Genomic DNA, 8,144 nt, shown 5'->3' with positions numbered 1-8,144 from the left:
AAATAAAATTCTATTTTTTATTTTTTTTTTTAATTTTTTAGCCTATTTTACAATTTTGAAAAAAAAATTTCGTTATGTTATTGTTTTTTTTTTCAATAAAGCATTATATTTTAAATCGGACATAAAACCGATTACTTTTGATTTCATGAGACCAATCCATTTTTATAGTTTAAAAAACTAATTATTGGAATTTATGACAACACCGATTAAAATGTCAGTTTAAAAGCTATGAATACAATTGGAAGAAATGTGTCAAACTTTGTCGTTTGAAATATGTTTTTTGGGGACCAAATGGTTTCATGTTATTTATTGGTTATCTGAACGTATACTAGTTCTTCAAACTATGAGATGAAACATTTATAAAAAAATGTTGTAGGATATAGAATATGATATTAAAAATATATTATTTCATTACAATTTCAGTCTTTTTGAGCTTTTCAATGTTGAAAAATAATACAAAATTTTTGGAGCATATATTTTAAATTTTAAGAGCATATTTTGAGTTTTTTACGGCATATTTAAAGCGCTTAAAACACTTTTTTTAGAGCATGTTTTCGGTTACCCTGGTTATAACTAAAACTACTTTAAAGAAAACTTCAATAAGAGGGTGCATTTGTTTTGGCCGATACTGTACATGAGGAGTCATATTGCAATAGGAAAGGATATCACAGCATAAACGACATGATAGTAAGTATCTTCAGAACTTTTATAATAATGTTTACTTATACATTATTATAAAAGTACATTTATGTTTACTTATACTTAAATGTTTTCAGATATGCGATGATAAACTTTTAATTTGGTTTGTGGACGCTAGACACCCTGGAAGCAACCTTGGAAATCAAGCCCAGCTGACCAGTACCTCAGTAATTTACAAGCTAATGGAAAGAAAAATTCTTTGTTATTAGGTATGTTTTAAAACCATATAATCTATCTATCTATATATCTATATATCTATCTATCTATCTATCTATCTATCTATCTATCTATCTATCTATCTATCTATCTATCTATCTATCTATCTATCTATCTATCTATCTATCTATCTATCTATCTATCTATCTATCTATCTATCTATCTATCACAGTAGACTCCGAATACCCACTTCTACCATACTTGAACAGGACTTCACTACGAACCAGGAAGAGTAACTAAAATTATTAATGTGTGCTGCGCAGTACATAATGCTTGTATTGACTATAATGACGATCTCCCTAAAGATGTTGATATACAGCACAATTTTGAATGTGATATGCCTGATGGCAATGCTGGTTGTTATTTGCAGCAATTTTCATTTTTGTTCTGCCCCTTAAATCCGACCAAATCTGAAAATATTTAAATATTATAACAAAATATTTAATTTTTTCCATTCTACGACTTCTCTGGAGGGGGGACCAATTGCATTCAACTTTCGGGAATTTTTTTAATTCAGTACACAACAGTTCAAATTGTTCTGTTGTAGTTTTCTATAAATTGTAAATGTTATTAGTCATATTCAAACACGAGAGTTATATTTAAATACCCACCATCGAATCTCTATATGGACTTAGAGAGATTTTAGAACATATAAGACCTCATATGGAGGGTAAAATCAACCATGAAGTGAACATTAAAATTTGGTAGAAATGTTGGTCCATATGAAACTTTTTTATGTTTATATATAAATATCAACATATTTATTGTTGTTTAAAGTTTATATTGGGGGCTACTGGGGCTAGATGAAATCATAGACTGATGTTGTCCATTTTCAATACCAAAGAAATCTTAACAGAGAATATTTGTTTAAAGTTTCAGCCCACTAGCTCTTCCTATTCGGACCCTATTGTTCTTTTAATAGAGGGATAGTCAACTAGGGTTCTATAGGTGAAACGAAAAGTCGACTTTTCAACTCTTTGCATTTAGTTAAAAGTCGACTTTTTGAATTTTATGCAAAGTCGATTTTTCGACTTTGTTCAATTAGTTAAAAGTCTACTTTTAGACTTTTAAACTTTTAATATTTTATAAATAGTCGACTTTTTCCGACTTTTTAACTTTATTCGATTTTTTCGACTTTTTGACTATTATCGACTAATTTTTACTTTTTTCGAGTTTTTCCGTCTATTTTGACTTTTTTCACTTTTTTAAAATTATCGACTATTTTTGACTTTTTTCTATGCACATAAATAAAACAACCCGACGAAAAACAAACCGTAACAGCTGTTTTATCAAAATAAACATTTTTTTGGTGTGGTGAGTTATTTTTGTTTACAAATATGTGTTTCTGCACGTGGAAAAGACGCAAAAACTCAACAAAAATTAAAAAAAAAATAATTCCAAAATACCTTTTTTAATTTGGTCCAGCTCACGAACGGTCATCCCTAGATTTAAAATATTTTGGGAATCATCATAAAACAAAGCAAGGAACATTTTGAGAGGGGTAACAAAAACACGTTTTTGCTTTCCATACAGAGTGGGTCGGTCTAATGCACACATGTATCAAAAATTTAGAATAATTACCTTATAATAAGATAATTTTCAGGAAATCTGTATTAATATTCCAACTGCTGACTGGTATACTTCCAAAAATTGTAAAACGTTGGACTCTAAAATATTTTTGTAATTCTTCATAAATTTTATGATCAATCCATCAAATTGTAAGAGTAATATTTTGGAACTCATTAATCCTTCAACAAAATAAATAAAATAATGTTATAATTAATATTGAATATACATACTTTTGTATTTATTGAAATTACCTCTTATACTTTAGGAAGCAATAAAATATGATTCTCTTATGTCCAATACATTTACCACCAAAATTTAAACTGTCAGATCCATTTATTACATTTTCTGCAAATAATCGACATTTTTAATGGAACCGCGTGATGAAATAAGACATATATAACTTACCAGATCCCTTTTTTTATATTTTAATTCGGTTAGAAGTATTTTAATAGGGGGTACAATATTAGCTACTACTTTCTAAAAAATAAAATAATTAAAATTTAATTAATTAATTTATTGTTTTTAATCAATAAAAACATTACCTTTCATGAACATTTTTTTAATAACTTGGAATTAAACCATCTATAAAGATTGGAAATTACGAGGCATGGATTATTTTTAATATCATTTACAGTCACTAACACTAATACTGCAATACTATTTTGCTCTCTTCTAATTAAGGAGTTATACACGTTCAAAAACTATCTACTTAGGTTTAATATCTTGGTGTTAATAACTAAAAAAGTAAATCCAAAGCTATATGAAAATTAATAAAATTGTATTTATTTAAAAAAGGTGGGTTTAAAAATATCTGATTTCAATATTAAATATCTTATATGGGCAATTTCGTGTCGAGTGACCCAAGTCAAAAAATAATTTATGTATAAAACAGTAGTATTAATTTCAATATAATGATTCCAGATAGCGTTTGAATACTTTAAGTAAAAATTTTAATGTATTTTGTTTTTGTTACGATAATGAAATACAAATAAAATTTTAGCTCAAAGTGATCATACGTAATCTAGAAACAGGACCTAAACGCGCTAATAGTTTAAAAAATATTGAAAGATAATATTTAACTCAAATAAATCTAAATAGGTTAAAAATGCAATGTTCATCAAATGAAAGACGAAATGTACAACTTGAAAAAGTCTTTAAATGCTTATAACTCCTAAACCAATTAAGATATTAGACTTCGTTTAAAAATAATGGAAATGGAAGCCGTTTAGAGTTGTTAACTTATTCCTAATATAGTATTTTAATGTAAAATATGACAACTTAATTTTTAATTTAATTTATATAATCCTTGAAGATAATTACTTTTTGGTATATTTAATAAACTTCGCCAATTAACAAAAACTGATTAAATGTTTATTAACTGTTGACTTTTAACACAACACTGTCATATTGTTTTTTATTACTTAAGATTCACATTATATTATTTACACTATTTTTCTATGAACTTTAAATTCAATAACTCATTTAAGTTTAACAATGAATAATTAAAACTAAACATGACTGGACAAAACGCAAAACATCACTAAACTTAGCAAAATTTCTGCATTATTTATTTTTATTTTTTTCGCGTTCACGCTAAAAAATGTATTATTTATATTTTTTTTCTCTTCTTATTTTCATCCGGAAGTAACCTAAAACTATACTTTCAGACGGCGAAAACTGGAAATCAATGTATTTTGTTTTTGTAAAATGTGTGCTCTCGTCTGACAATCGTCCAGAAATGACTAAAATCCACACTTCCAGATGAATAAAATACAACATTAATGTGAACACTCTGTCTTCCAGAAGTGTCATAAACATACAAATCAAGAAGATACAAATTAGGAAACAATGTATTTTGTTATTGTAAAATGTGTGTTCTCACCCAACTCTCATACAGAAGTCACTAAAACGTATACTTCCAGATGAAAAAGTTCAACAGTCATGTTTTTTTGTTTAAGCAAAATGGATGCACTCTTCTAACTATCATCCGGAAGTAACTTAAAAGTGTATTTCTAGAAGACGAAAATTCGAACTCAATGTATTTTGTTTTTGTAAAATGTGCGTTCTCGTCTGACAATCGTCCATAAGTGTTTCTGACGTGGCGTCTGGGGTGATGCGCAATAGTTTTGTCTTCTAAATGTTTGAAGGGTATTTATGCTTGAAATAAAAAATAAACAAAGCAAGAAAAAAACAAAAAATTGTAATAAAAGAGCTTATTGATGAAAGAAAGGAGAGTGCATTGCGTATCTGATGGTGTTTTGTTTTTGTATTTTACAGTTTACAGTTTTTACATACATATTTTTATAATTTCAATTATTAATTTAATTTCGATTAGGGAAGCGAAGCTCCCTTTGAGTATGCTAGTATATAATAAAGCTTAAAATAAGCTAACCCCCGCAAGGATACAAGAAACAAACATAAAATAAAGATATTATTAGTGATCTAAGAAGTGGCTGGTTTAATCACTGAACTATTGCAATTACGAAAAACGAGTGACCAAAGGTAAAATTGTCAACTAGATATTCTGTGCAACCATTTCTTATCATTTTGTAAATCATTAGCATTTTGTAAAACATTATATCCTCTAGGATATAAAAATCAGTAAAGTCACACCGCAATATAATTCGACAAAATGACGACACATTAAGTCTGAGGCCAAAAATAAATCTTATTACTCTTGTTGTGATGTGCCTGTATGAAACTCCATATCATATAGAAGTAAGGGAAGACAAAGAGATATAGCAACTCTCTTTTCAATTTCAAAAGGAAATATAAACCTACAGCATATAATCTTCTGAATGTTGCTACCACCCTCGACAAAATATATTTTATGTGTACCCCAAAATCTAGTTTAGAATACAAATAAAAATCCAATGATTTGCAATGTTTAACATAATTAATATAAATTTCTCCCAATAAAAGCCGAGACTTTCTATAAACGGAATGGGAAAAGAACATAGCCTTTGTTTTTAAGGTATTCATCCTCAAAAATTGCGCTGAGACCAATTAATAATGCTCGTCAAATCATCATTTATTTTTATTACAATAATCTGTATTTAAACGTTCCAAGATATATTATTGGAATCATTCTTCTATCGCTAATTCAACTTACTGGAGCTCAAGTCCATTTTTATAATACTAGGGTCAAAAATTTTCGAGGAAACTTGTCTTCTATATATTGTTTTAGATATCAGCTGTTATACATTTTAAGTTTTCAATATATTGTGGAAGTTTATAACTCCAAAGCATGCCTCGAAGAAACGCCATTCAATATAGTGGAATCATTGTTTTTATAACCAATGGCCTCTAGGCTGAATGTCACCATATCATTATGGCCTAACTCAAAAATATTCATATCTGTTTAAATATTATCTACTATGATCAAAATAGGCCCAAAAATTTTTACATACAGTGTTGTTCTAATGGGCAACATAATCGTGAATGTTATGAGTAGTAAAAACTAAAATCTACTGTATAGGATGACGTTTTGTTAAGGCATGTTTTGGAGTTGTACACCGCTACGATGTCTTGAAAATTTAAAATATATTAATGCTAATATCTACAATTAAGCCAACTTTGTCGAAAAATATCGATCCTAGTGGTACGAAAAGGGACTTAAGATCCAGATAATTCAATTAGAAACAGAAGAACGATACCAAAAATATATCATGGAATGTTTAAAAACAAATCCTTATAACAAAGATTATTATTTCTAAATACCTGAAGGCATATAGTAGTATATAGGCGAAACTAATTGTCAAGGACCTAAGTCCCCTGTCAAAGACCTAACTGGTGAGAATGTATTAGTAGAAGCACAAAAATAAACACAGTTGTTCAAAAGGTACTAAATAAAAAATGTATTTTTTGGACGTTATTCTTTGTGTGTTATTAATGAAATTTTATATGGCAGTGAATGAAAATATTAGTTATTTATTGTTTTGAAAATATATTTTATCTCAAAACGTATTATAAACACGTCTTTTTGATATTTTTTTGTTGAATTAAAAAAGTATGTAAAACACTTTTTTAATTTTCAATACTAAAATGTACAGCTTTTCATTTTTCAATTTTAATTAAAATAAAATGTCAAAGAATAAAAAATATTTTTTTTTCATTTGTAAAATATAAATTATTTTCGGGGTTTTAAATAAATGAAAAGTGTTGAAAAAAATAATAAACATGAAGTTTAAGTGATAAGAAAAACTAATAAGTGGTATGTAAATTTGATGTTTAGTGAGTGCGTTTAGTTCTCACAAGTTTGTTTTATTCTCTCAGAACTCGTCTGTGTGAAGAGAATAAAAATGTTTCTTTGAAAACCCCTTCAGTTTCGCCTATATGTATTACTATATGCCTGAAGGAATCTATAAAATCCCAATATTAAATTTTGGTTTTATCTCTGGAAAAAGAGAAAAAATGGCAAATATGGTCAAAAATCGTAATTTATGATATTTTATGAAAATATGGTACAGATACTCCAAAATTGTGGACCAAATGGTCCAAAAATATATCCATTTGGTTGATGGTTACCCCTTAAAACAATTTTTAGCAAAAAAAAAACATTCGATTCTAATTTTTATGTTTCGTACAATATAGTCAAATATGAAATACAGAAAAAATTCGTATACTTTTGTGAGGTAATTTTATAGTAATTTAAGTAAATGTGAATTTTTAAAGTTTCAAAAAGCGTGATATCAAAGCTAAGGACTGTCTAGAGAATTTAACAAATTAATTTACAAAACAAAATATGTTATTAAATTTAGTTTCTTTTTATATTATACCTAAATTCGAATACTTATGAGAGACTCTGTAAAACTCAGCACACTAATGGGTTGATAGTCAGACAAATTACATGGATTATTTACTTTAGGAATTGGAATTATCCTTCCTATTTTCCATTGCCGTGGGGTTGCGCCCAGAAAAGAATTCAATACATGATTTTTTTCTCATCTTTCTAATGGTAGTTTTAGCCTTGTTTCTGTATATGCAGAAAAATTTGGTTTGGTCGACTATTTATTAAATACTTATAGTCGAAAAGTCTGAAAGTCGACTTTAAATTAAATGAAAAAATTCAAAAATCCAAAAAATCGACTTTTCATAAAATGCAAAATGTCGAAAAGTCGACTTTTAACTAAATGAAAAAGTCGAAAAGTCGACTTTTCGTTTAAACTATATAACTCTACTTTGAACGCACATAAAGAAAACAACCCAACGAAAAATAATACACAACCTTTACAGCTGTTTTATCAAAATAAACATTTTTTTGCGTGGTGAGTTATTTTTGATTACAAGCAAAGTAAATTTACAAAGTAGACTCAGTAGAACTATTTTTTTTAAACTCACTTATGGACCGAAATGTCAAAATTGTTTACGTTGCAACTTTTGACAGCTTCAACCAAAGTAAATTAATAAAGTAGCGACAGTTCTACAGCAAAAACAACAAACGATTTTGTTTTTGGTTTAAGGTCTTTGCTGTCAAAATCATATGATTTTTGTTAACAAAAATTTTCTTTGATAACAACACAAAAAATTTTTGTTTGTTTATTTTGTTTGATGGTGATAGTGGTGGCTTGGCTCTAGTTCTTGGTTTTAAGTGAGCCTAATTGCATACTCTTTATGTTTGTAAATAGTAATGTGTGGCGTTTTTTTATTTAAATTTGCAA

At 27.8% G+C, this 8,144-nt stretch overlaps 1 long non-coding RNA gene across 1 annotated transcript; it reads right to left on the bottom strand.

Annotated features, from left to right (window-relative positions):
• Positions 1-1,166: 1,166 nt before the first annotated feature.
• On the bottom strand, positions 1,167-1,787 carry LOC124421420. The gene is made up of 2 exons (XR_006941649.1): positions 1,527-1,787; positions 1,167-1,466 (listed from the first exon to the last, which is right to left on the bottom strand). It is a non-coding gene; the product is annotated as an uncharacterized LOC124421420 (long non-coding RNA).
• Between the last annotated feature and the right edge of the window lie 6,357 nt (positions 1,788-8,144).

The sequence above is a fragment of the Lucilia cuprina genome, chromosome X, assembly GCF_022045245.1.
Source record: "Lucilia cuprina isolate Lc7/37 chromosome X, ASM2204524v1, whole genome shotgun sequence".
In the NCBI taxonomy this organism is placed as follows: Eukaryota; Metazoa; Arthropoda; class Insecta; order Diptera; family Calliphoridae; genus Lucilia; species Lucilia cuprina.
The sequence above is the reverse complement of the archived record's forward strand: the minus strand, read 5'-3'. Positions and strand labels throughout refer to the sequence as shown.